The following is a 13,027-nucleotide window of genomic DNA, read 5'->3' as shown; positions in this document are numbered from 1 at the left end:
CTTGCCATAATGACAGATTTGTTTGCCCATGTTATGTAACTGCCAGAAGATATACAACAAATGTTAGGACTGCTCACCTTCACTCTCTTCAAATGCAGCCTGAGTGTTTGCATGGATAATTGCAAATACATCCTTGGCCTACCCCGCAATCCCTCATAGAAAGGGTAGCAAGTAGTTGGAATTGCAGTGGCAAGACTGCAAATGATAAATGTAATTGATTGCCTAGTGACAACCTCTGAAGCGATAAAACTTTCTGATGCTGCCTTTACGTCCTTCTCATCATCATCATGTACAGCACCATCATCTCTCCCCAGTTCAGAAAAAAAAACGCAGAAAAAAATCAGAGAAGATAAAATATTGTGGAAAATGCAAGGAGGGAGTGGAGAAATGGTAGGTTGAAAGGAAGTCTGTTTCCAGTAACATCTAGGGCAGAGTTTTCAGCTAATCTTACAAGAGCTGATCCTGGACAGGTGTTCGGCTTATAATGCCTTATAAATATGCTCAAGAAAGAGCAGGTTCTGTACATAAGCATTGTCCAAAGGAATATTACAGAAAATGCCTTGGAAATAGTTACTGCTCTAACAGGATAGGGGTGAATTATCTCATGTTTATCATAGCAAACGTTGATGCAGTTCACTAACCATATGGAAAATGTATGCTTTTTAATATTCTTTCCCAAACAACACTTTAAAAGAGAGATATAAAACTGATTAATCCTCCTGATGACTTACATCTGTTCAAATGAAATCTAAGATGTCTGCAAATATCCATACCATGAAGGAGGTATTTTCTTTGAGCAGAATACTCTGAGGAAAACAGTGGTAAGTAGACAGAGCATTTCAAAGTAATATTCAGTAAGAACCTTGGCTATAAAGGATGGATTAATCCTAGGGGCCTGTTTTTTATTTTAGAAAACCAATTACAGGAGCTAGGCCAAAAAAGTCTGTAGCTTTATAGCTCTGAAATCCTCTTAGCAGATGTATCTATGTGTATGTTTGTTAAACACAACAGAGCAATGAGCAACATGGGCTATTATCCGACTCCAATCATGGGCACCGTCTGGTTAAGGCAATGACTGCTAAGGAAGTCAAACCATGTACCACATAGGTTCATAGGTTCATAGGAGATTCCCAGGCTAACAGCTTAAGGGCTCTTACAAGTCTAGCCAATATAACCTAATTTAACCCAATATATGGCCCCTAGAAGCAATAGGATGGCATAGATTTGCGCCTATGTATTGAGTACCTTGCAGACTTCCCCTGTCCATAATGGACATGGGCACTACCCTGGGTGTGAATTTGCAGTTCCCCATCCATTAATCCAAACTGCATTTGATGATGGCCAAGGAAGGGCTCTGCTTAACGTAAATAGTAAACATGCGCCAAAGAAGGGGCAATCTCTGAGATACATATCTGTCTTTCCAGTATGTTTTGTTTGAGTTGCTGACTAAGTTTAGATCCCTAGAGTGGGTGATCCTCATGCTGTTTGACTTTCAGATGTGTAGCAGCTTCAACAGGGCTGGATTTGTGAGTGTCTTGTAGGTCAGGCATAGATCACCCATTAATACTCGGTAGGAGACAGAGTAAAGGGATAGGGCTTTTAGTCTATCTGCATAGTTCATGTTGTTTACAATCCTGCATTTTCTTTGTTAGGAACCTCTGAGGTGGCTCCAGCTGCTGTAAGTTCCTAATCAAGTACATGACAAATGGCACATTGCACTCAATTATTGGTCTAATGAAGGCTGATACAGAGGGGCTATAATTTCTTTGGATCCGAATGCCATACCTTTACTTATAAGTTGTGTCACATAGAAGAACTTCCTCTCCATTGTGGACACATAGTGGTCAAGGTTCAGGCTACTATCTATCTGTGTACCTAAATCTCTCACCTCCGAGTCTAATCTTAGGGGTGTGCTATTGATGTTGTAATTTGCATGGGTATTTGACTTTCCAAAGGGTATAATAATGCATTTTTTCACATTTAGTTTTAGGCCATGGTTCTGGAACTAATCATTTTGCTGATCTAGACCCTCCTGAAGGATATCTACATCACTGGGGGATACATTGATTACCCCCAGTTTGCAGTCATCACCAAACGTTGTCATCCAGAGACCCTCCACATAAGCCTTGACTTCAGAGAAGTATGTTACGAACAGGAGTGGTCCGAGCACTGATCCCTGTGGTAAACCACTAGTAATTGGCCTCTTGCTGGATCTAGATTCACCCGCTTTAACCACATGTCTCCTGCCCATGAGCCAATTGACCATCCATCTGGTGACGTAGAGCTTTATGCATAGTTTTGTGAGTTTATTCATAATACTTGAGTGGGGAATTGTGTCAAATGCCTTTACCTTCATCCACGGCCTTGATGACTTTCACAAAGAAATCCACCAGATTCAGTAAGCATGACCTGCCCTTGACAAAAACATATTGCGTTGGGTCCAGAATTTGAAGGTTTCCTGTGTCATTATTTTTAGGAAAAGAACAAGCTGCAAGGAAATATGAATAACAACCAGAACTGAGAAAAACACACTTTATAATAGCAAAGCTTTCAGATAAAATCCTTCCTCAATACTAATACAAGTATTAGTATTGAGGAAGGATTTTATCCGAAAGCTTTGCTATTATAAGGTGTGTTTTTCTCAGTTCTGGTTGTTATTCATTATTTTTCGGCCCATGATTATTCTTTCCATTGCCTTTGCGAAGACTGGTAGAGATGGGTGAAGGCTGCCAGCCTAGTCAACTAGAATTTGGTACATAATTCTATCATTTGTAAATACTGTGAAATGTTGAAATGCAGGCTTGCTTCTTAAATGAAAGAATATGTTGTGAAGTGTTGAACTTCAAACAATGTGGCAACATTGGCATCTGCTGTAAAGAAAGCTAAGTCAAGCATTTCTTGTTGGTCCTTTGAAATTAAAATTATTTCATCACTGCCTTTGATGTTTACAAGTCAGCTCCTGCTATTGTTTTAAGGCTAAAGATAATGACCAGAATTTACATGTGGAATGTCCTTTATTGCTCTAAGTGTAAAAGAATGTAAATGCCGTTTCTATCAGCCTGGGAACACCAGGAAAGTGTGAATGGTGTAACAGAACTGCAGTTTCAATTTAAACAGTGAGAACCAGAAGGCATTAAGCATTTTTGTCAGACTATCCAACTCAGCACTCTGCCTGTTGTCTTAAGTAAGTTATCTTAGACTTGTGTTTACTTTTAGATTAGCTAGGTACTATAAAAATGAGACTAACTGCTTTTCTGTGATGTCAGAACTATACTGCTGATTTATTTTAAGTATTTCTGTGTGCTCTCTGAACTCTTGACTAGCACTGACTGTGTAGTAGAAAGTATTGTCTTGTGGTTTTAATTATGAATTATTAAATATTTTAAAACCTTTTAACTGTGGCTGTTTTGTGTAGAGATAGTTTAAGCTCTAGAGTACATTGCATATTTATAGAGTTTACTGTCCAGGTCACTCCGCCCTTTTAAGGGCCTTTGGGTAGCTGATAAATATTAGGTGGGTGGTGGCAAGTGGTACTACCACATAGTCTGGGTAAAAGGGGCACAGCTGGACAACCTGTGCCAGCCTTCCACAGCAGTGTCTGTGTGGTTGTATAAACTCTTATCTCAAAGTGTGTGTATGTCAGCTACTTGAGCAATGTTTTTAATATCTCCTCTGCTAGTCTGTCAGATATGCAAATAAAAGTACTTCCAGTTTTTTTGTGCCTGAACAACAATTTGCACAGGATGTGGTAGATTTCTGTTGTAATCTAAATTTACGTCTATTTTTTTCAGGGTGAATCTAATCAGATTGATAACAGATCTTTTAGATTTTGGAAATCTACATTTAAACCACCTATGTCTCAGGTGGTTTCACTGTTTCAGAGCAATGTGCTCAAAGATTTACATCGAAATTTGGGTAAGGATTTTTTAAGCAGGGACAATGTTACTCGGGCTGAAAGATTTTGCATAGATGAGCTTAGACTAAATAAGGATATTGTTATCTCTGTGGCAGACAAGGGGGGAGCAATAGTTGTCCAAGATTGGACACAATATAATGATGAAGCACAGAGACAAAATTTGGATAAAAAATATTATCAGATAATGCCTATAGATCCTACAGACAGATTTAAGGTTGAGATTGATGTCTTTTTGGATTTGGCAGTTGAAGAAGGTATTATTTCTAAGGAAATTGCCCACCATTTGAAAGTTGATCACCCTAAACAACAGTGCTTATATTTGCTTCCTAAAATTCATAAGAATCTTGATAATCCCCCAGGCAGACCTATTGTGTCGGGATGGGGCTCACTTACTGAACAGATTTCTGAATTTCTTACATATTATTTGAAACCGCTGTTACCGTGTATTCAGGCTCGGATACAAGATACTACCCAATTTTTGGGTATTGTAGCAGATATGCAACTTGAACCTCACTGGTTACTGTGTACTCTCGATGTCACCAATATCCCCCATTGGGCTGGGTTGGCATCCCTTCAATATTGGTTGGATAGGGCCAAACTATATAGACCAGGTTTCAATATTTTATTAGTCTGTTTGGCTGAACAGGTTCTTACTAAGAATGTGCTTTATTTTCAGAAACAATGTGTATGGCAGACACAGGGCACTGATATGGGGCGTCTTTTGCCTCCATATATGCTGACCTGTTTATGGCCTACATAGAGGAGCAACTGATTTATGATGTTAGTCATAATATTTATTTGGTAGAAATTGATATCTGGACACGATATCTTGATGACTGCTGGATGGTGTGGAGAGCAGATGCTTCTTATTTGGCGGAGTTTGTTGAATATTTGAATCACAATATATGGTGGGATTCAAATTTAAGGTAATATGGCACCAAAAGGAGATCACCTTTTTGGATATCTTGGTTAAACGTAGCCCTGATGACACCTTGGAGACTGAAGTTTTTTGCAAATTTCCGCAATATAATAATCTATTACATGCATCCAGCTTCCACCCCCAGCATTTCATCAGGAATATCCCCAAGTCCCAATTTCTTAGGATCAGTTGGATTTGTTCAGACTCCTCTGTGTACAACCAATATAAGTATGATCTTTCCAACCATTTTAGAAATCGGGGTTACAGGGCAGGTGACATCTGTAGAGCGGGCCAGTTTGCTTCCCAGCAGGACAGATCTAATTTGCTTGTATATAAGGGTGATCAACCCGCTAGGAGCAATAATGTCAGGTTAGTTACTACATATGGTAAAAACACACATTCTTTTAGGAATATTATTTCGAGACATTGGGACATATTACAAGGGGAAGATTCACTCAGGGAAGTTGTGGGTGATAGATGTAACTATTCCTTTTGTAAAGGCTGGTCATTGAGTTCCTTGTTCAACCATTATAAAAGGTATCAAAATCAGAATAAGCCTTTTGTTCAGAGAACTATTATGGGAGACAAATTGATGGGTGATTCAAATTTAAGGTAACATGGCACCAAAAGGAGATCACCTTTTTGGATGTCTTGGTTAAACGTAGCCCTGATGACACCTTGGAGACTGAAGTTTTTCGCAAATTTCCGCAATATAATACTCTATTACATGCATCCAGCTTCCACCCCCAGCATTTCATCAGGAATATCCCCAAGTCCCAATTTCTTAGGATCAGAAGGATTTGTTCAGACTCTTCTGTGTACAACCAATATAAGTATGATCTTTCCAACCGTTTTAGAAATCGGGGTTACAGGGCAGGTGACATCTGTAGAGTGGGCCAGTTTGCTTCCCAGCAGGACAGATGTAATTTGCTTGTATATAAGGGTGATCAACCCGCTAGGAGCAATAATGTCAGGTTAGTTACTACATATGGTAAAAACACACATTCTTTTATGAATATTATTTCGAGACATTGGGACATATTACAAGGGGAAGATTCACTCAGGAAAGTTGTGGGTGATAGGTGTAACTATTTCTTTTGTAAAGGCCGGTCATTGAGTTCCTTGTTCAACCATTATAAAAGGTATCAAAATCAGAATAGGCCTTCTGTTCAGAGAACTATGATGGGAGACAAATTAATGGGTTGCAATCCTTGTGGTCATTGTTGTAATTGTTCTAAGATTTATAAAACTTGCAACTTTACTAGCCAGAATACCCCTTATGTGTTTGATATAAATTGTTTTGCTACTTGTAGCACTAATTGGTTGATATATCTGGCAATCTGTACATGCTCAGCATTTTATGTTGGAGAAACCTCTAGACCACTTAGAATGCGGATAAGTGAACATATGAGTGATATCTGGAACTGCAAACAAGTTAGTGCATTGTATAAACATATATGCAAACATAAGACTGGGTCCTTTAGATTTACAGTTATTGACTGCATAGTACACAAAACACAGGATAAGACAAGAAGACATGAGATACTAAATATAAAAGAAAAGAAATGGATAGTCAAGCTCGGTGGATTATTTCCACCTGGCCTGAATGATCATTTTTAAAAAAAACCTGCTTATTTAATAATTGGGTAATTGATAATTGATTGTTATATGTATATATAGCTCTGTTGGAGGGAATCTTTGTCATTTGTTTTTTGCTCACTGAGGAAGGCAGCATTGCCGAAACCGGTCTGATGTAATTGTTGGGTATGTGTATTTTTTAATACACCGTGTATTATTTATAATATAATATATTTTTCCACACTGAATTGTGCTGGCTCTGCTTATTTGGCTTGTAGTATTCAGGATTTTGGGCCGTTGCACTAGCCATACCTGCGGGTTTCTTACAGTATCAGTGGGGGCTGTACTTAGCCAGATTTCTTCAGAGGGAGAAGAGCACCCACTGGTTTATCTCAGTCGTAGGCTCAAACACAGGGAGGAATGCTATGCAGCTGTAGAAAAGGAATGTCTAGCCATAGTGTAGGCACTGCAGAAACTTCAGCCTTATCTGTATGGAAGAAAATTCACTGTTAATGACAGATCACAACCCTCTAACATGGCACTGCTATAGGATATTTATGTCAAACATATTGGTCTGTAATTTCCCTGGTCAGTAGATGGTCCCCCTTTATGCAGAGGGATGACTGTTGCTGCCCTCCACTCCATCAGGACAAAGCCAGTATGGAGGCTATGGTTAAAAAGAGATTTTAATGGGCCTGATAAGTCCTGATTTAAGCTGTTTAAGAGGCAACCTAGTATATCACCGGGCCCCATTGAAGCAGTGTTTTTAGTTTTAGAGAGCACAGTTTCAACCTGTTCTTTGGTGGTAGAGGGTATATCTTATTGGAGAACTGGGGATGATGGGAGGGTGAAATGTAAGCTGAATTTGTCAGCTAGCAGATTTGATATATATTCTGGCTGAGTATTGGTGATGGTGATACCATCTACAACTAATTCTGCACATTGATGGGTGTTAACTGAAAGATGCCTTATAATTATGCTTAGCTTTGGAGGCTATTTTTACCTCAAAGTCTGCTTTCAGAGAATTGACTAGTTCCCTGATTCACTTGCTTAGACTAATGAGGGACTTTTCTGCTCTATTGTGCACATTTCCTCTTACTTCTCGACATGATTTCCTTTCTTTTGTTGTACAACCTATCAATACCAGTGTTCCACCAGGGTGGCTTGTTTCTGAAGTTTGACCTGGGTTTATTTCGGTCTGGTACTGCCGTTTCTATGCAGTTGTTTCTATGGTTATATACGGCTTTTGTGTAGGTCTCCACATAGGTTTCTGTGTTTTCTGGATTGGGGAGCTTGGAAACTAGCTATGCCATCCCTTAATTGGGGGTAATTTACCTTAGAGAAGTTCTTAACATTTTTGGAGCTATGTGTGTGGGGGCTAGTTTTACCTTTATTTCAAGGGAGACCGCTTTGTGACCTGATCTTACGAGTGAGGATATCACATGGGGGGCAGCACTCTCCCATATTTGTGAGTGCCAGATCTAGAATGTTTGTTCCCCTAGTGGGACTGCAGACTTACTGCTCCAGGGCATTTGAATTTACAAAGTCAAGAAATCTTTGGGCCTGCATATTAGTGGTCATGTATGCCTCCCAATTAATGGAGGGGTAGTTCAAATCACCCATGAGTATGGTATTGGGCTAGATCATGGTGAATCTAATAACTTCAGCTATAATGTATGGGTTTCCTGGTTCATGGTGGGGAACCTGTAGCTGGCAAGAGTATGGTAATGGATTTTTTCCCATGGTTAGTTGAGCATGACATTTTGTTTGACCAGCCTTGAGGTGTGCTTATCCTTAATGTTGATAGATACACCTCCACATTTTGCTCTTTCGTGTTCAATGGGTGGTTGGAACATATGAAAGACATAGCCATGCACTGCCAGAGTGCTTTATGTGGCTTTGAACCATGTTTTAGTAATTGCACAGATGTCAGCATTGTCCAGGGTGAGGATAGCTTCCAGGGAGCACAGTTTCTTGCTGAGACTCCTAGCATTGAGCAGTAACACCTTTAGCTTGCCCTGAGTAGTTTTTGTTTTGTTGGAAGGTTTGTCTGTTTGGCAATGCCTAAAAAAAGTATTATGGGGTGGATAATGTTTTCACCAATATCTGAAAGCCTAGAGATGATAGGTGAAGACCATTCCTGGCAAAGCAGTGTGACCTGTCAACCATGTCCTTCCAGGCTGACTAGTATTGAACCCCTTTGGGATGGCACCAGTAGCTAAGCCAATTGTTAATGTTGATCATTTTCTGATCCAAATTAATCCTCTGCACTGATGGTGACACAGGTATACAGTTCTGAGGACAACTGTAGAAGGCTCAAAATGTAAAAGAGTCAGTTTTCTGAGCATAAATATCCTATAGCAGTGCCAGGTTCCTCACAATAAGACCTGACAAACCTTTGGAGAGGTGCATGAAATAAAATTTTATTCTGAGAGAAAATTAGAAAGGGCTACCAAATGGGCCTTGATAGAATAGTTTAGGCCAAAATCAAAATTTTCTAAAAATAATATATAAGAGCTTAAATGAGTAGGACTAAAAAAACAGATGGTGCGGTGGCACAGCAGTTGTGTTGTTGCCTCCTAACAAGAGGTTCTGTGGTTCATTTCTTGGCTGGGGTGCCTTCTATGTGGAGTCTGCATGTCCTCCAGGCATTTATGTGGGTTTTCTCTGGGTGCTCCGCTTTCCTCCCGTGTTACAAAGACATGCATTTGGAGCATTTCTTCCCAGGCCTCCACTGAAAATTGGCTTTGTTCCAAGTCAGACTTTCCTGGTAAAGAAATAACAAATCATTTAAATTACTCCAAGCAGCCGAAACAGGAAGCTAAGCCTACTTCTCTCACTATGTCTTCTGGTAATCTCACTGCAGATGAAGTAAGACTGTGAGAAATCTTGTGGCTTAGCCATTTTGGGAACTAGAATAGTGTAGAGATCAACTTCAGGCATGCAGACCCAAGTTAGATGATATTTTTTTGTGGGGGGGTTTACAGGCTGGATGTTTAGAAGGATCTGGAAGAGGAACTGCTGCAGAAAATGTAACCAGCTCTGTCCAGACCAAAAGGGAAGAAGGAGAATGACTTTAGCCTTCTGCAGTAACCTCATTGCAGGAGATAAGGTCAAAGTCTAAAGGATACCTTTGGCTATGGGTTTACTGGTTGGAACACTTGGTGTTGGTCAGGGAAGCAAAAATCTTGCATATTTGAAGGATCCGATGATGAAAGATTTTCTGGGCCACAGTTGGGCTGACTGAAATCTCATGTGGCATATCCAGCACTATGGCATGAATGTGAGTTTCCTAGGTTATTCAGGTTCTGCCTGCATCCTATACTGCTCCGCCATACATGGATAGTTCATATAATCTCTGAAGTCCACGTTTAATAGGTATTCCCCACCTGGATATCCACAGAACCTGGCCATCATGCAGGACAAGTATGACGTGTCCTGAAAACCTACAAAGGTTCATAGGTGATCCCTAGGCTATTGGACCAAGAGCCATTTTAAGCTTAGCCAAGTTTACCCCAAATTATCAAACTATTCACTACATGTCAATACTTCAAGGAATGTTACGTTACAATACAGGCTTGTACACATTTGGTGGCAAGAGTCTCAGTGCTAAGAACACTGGACTCATAGGCCACTGAAAGATTTTAATGTGGGTCTGGTATGAGGGGCCATGGAGACTGATACTGTCATCCATCTTAGAGCCTTGAGGTGGGATTCTGCAATACTGATTCAGAAGACAGAATGCAGAGTACTAAACTGAAACATAGGTGCCTTGCATGAGTCAAAATAGTCCAACAAATCATTGTACAGGGAGACTATATGATGAATGTTTAGAACTGAATTGGGAAAATGTGAGACTTTGTGTGATTTAGTTTGACTCCAGAGAATGAGAAAGGACTGAGCCAGAAGAGACCATCTTGTTTCAGTGTGACTCAGGCATGGCTATCCAGGTAAGGAAAAAGTGTGGATTCTTGTACTCCTAAAAAGATACTACTATTGACATATACTTTGTGAAACCACAAACTAACAGTGTGTCCCCTTCCTGAACAAGAGAAACCTCCCTGGCAATCTTGATGCAGAAATGTGTCCTTAAGATCCAGAAAGCACATCTAAAATCTTCTGAAGTTACATGGAAGGATGAACTGAACTGTGAAAATATGAAAGTATTCTTTGGGTGCAAAGCCTGCTTAGATCCAAAATAGGCATCACGTCTTGTGTTTTGGAGGCATTAAATAATTTATATAAATATCTTTCTTGTTTGTTATCAGCGGGGACCTGTTGGTAGCTCTTTTGTGAGGAGCCTGTGTACCTTCTTTCTTACTAGCACCTTCTAAATGGGTGGGATACTGGGAAAAAAACAATAAGGAGGTCTAGCATGATCTAAAGAAGGGAACCAAGTATCCACTGGCAATAATGTTTCTTATCTAGTGTTTAGAAAACATACTCTGAGATGAAATATGAAGTGAGAATCTCCCTCTGAGTGAGTGCCTTAAAATAGTGACAGGATTGCTGTGATCATCACTGTGATGGACTTTGGCCTCCTGGAGGTTGCCGGAGATCCCACCTCAGGGTCCATGACCTTGCTGTGGGTAACTGCCTTCTCTCAACAGTCTCTTGTTGTCATGGCTACTGTGGAAACTGAAACCACATCCAAAAATGATTCCTCCACTTTGTAATGAAAGGGCATTGCTGTGGGTAAAACTTATCACACTTAATTATCAGGATTTTCCCAATTGTCTTCATACTTCATATGTTTATCTGCATCCACACCAAACAGGAAGGGGACCCTAGATGGATAGTCAATAAAGGTCAAATTGGTGTCCTCAGGGTTAGTGTCATGGTGCAGAGGGATAAAGCCCTAATTATGGCCCAGGTGACCCACGTTTGATTAACAGCTCAGGGTCTGATGCTCTGGCTGGGTGGGATGGATATTTGCCTAGACATTCCCTGTGTGGAGGAGTGGTCCATACAGAGAAGAAGCCCACAGATGCAACAGACAAATGGCAGGTCATAAATGTAAAAATCCACTAGTAGAAACAGTCAAAGGCATGATGCTAAAGGATGACCTTAGGTTCTGTATCAGCCCAATCCTTTGAATATAGATAATCCTGGGGCAATAGGAGAGGCTACTAGACCTGATGGTGGATGGAGGAACTAGGGTATCTGGAAAGAATGAAGCATACTGGGAACCAAAACAGACACAGTCAGAACTGGAATGATCTGATAACTCCCATTTTGTGTTATTTGGATCTCAATAAGTTCTGTTTTGGGGTCTCTTAGAATCTGCCTCAAGGTAATGTGGTCACTAACACATATGGATACACCACCACAGATTCCATTTGGTCTAAAGGCATGGTACACAGAAAACCCATGTACAGAGGTAGTGTTTACTGTGCATTTAAACCAAGTTTTGGTAACAACACACACACACACACACACACACACACACACACACACACACACACACACACACACACACACACACACACATACACACACATACACACACACACACACACATACATGAATGTGCTCCAAATGCAGGAGGGCCTCAAAGTCAGGGAACTTGTTATTTAGTTTCCTAGCATTTAGCAGAGCCATCCTGTTGTTAGGTTGGGAGGACCCTTCCTGACAAAAGCACTGTGGAGGCAGTAAGGGCTTTTTCCGGTATACAGAAGCCATCAAATGTGGGGTGTAATCCATCCCTGGCAAAGCAATTTTGATTGTCAGGAATCTAATCCAATGTTGACACATAAAAGATCCCCTAGAATGACACCAACCACTTTGCCAATTGTTTAAACCAAAATCTTCTTGTCTTTGTTCTTCGGTATTATTCTTGGTGAAGGAAGGATTCCACCTAATATCATGGTCTTTCCTATATTTGTGAGAGGCACAGAGGGCTCTGACAGGTTGTTTACCCCCAAAATGACCACCACCATACCATAATTATATTTGTCTGGTTTAAGGTCCTTGAGGGCACTTGAAATATTTGTTAATTTAGCTCTTGAAAAACAACTTTTTGTCACCCTGGTTTTCACTAGCCTTGCGAGAGTAGAATTTGTGTGCCTGACTATGGGGTTACCAACCACTAGTACATTTTATTTGTGTCTGCCAAGTGCATTAAAACAATCGATTTGTTATACACTGACTCTTAGCTGTCATTGTACTAATATGTATTGTAGTGTTTAGTTTACACTGAGTACTAATCTTAATGGTCCTTGGATTCTTGGGCAAAACTTTTTGACAACCTCAGCTTATGATAATTTAGAATGAGTTTGTGTCTAATGCTGCTTTAGTGTGTGTGACGTTCACAGGATGTGTTAGATTGTGAGGTTGGCCTTCAGTTTAGGTAAATAATTGCATTTCTCAGAGATACATAGTATCAAGTTTAGCAATAATTCATTGTCTGTTACACAGCCTGAGTATACCAAGTACTATGAGGCTGGCGACTGAGGTACGACTAGCTTGCTGCCCCTCCATTTTAATCCAAGCTACAAGACAAAAAGAAGCTCTAAACTAGTTTCTGATTTATAAGGTTTTCTATAAAAAATAAATCAAAGGAGTAAATTGTATTGCGCACTAAAATAACTCCTGGTTTATAATAATATAAAAAA

Source organism: Protopterus annectens, chromosome 12.part0 (assembly GCF_019279795.1).
Source record: "Protopterus annectens isolate FY-2018-M chromosome 12.part0, PAN1.0, whole genome shotgun sequence".
Taxonomy (NCBI): domain Eukaryota; kingdom Metazoa; phylum Chordata; order Ceratodontiformes; family Protopteridae; genus Protopterus; species Protopterus annectens.
Note: the sequence above shows the minus strand (reverse complement) of the source record.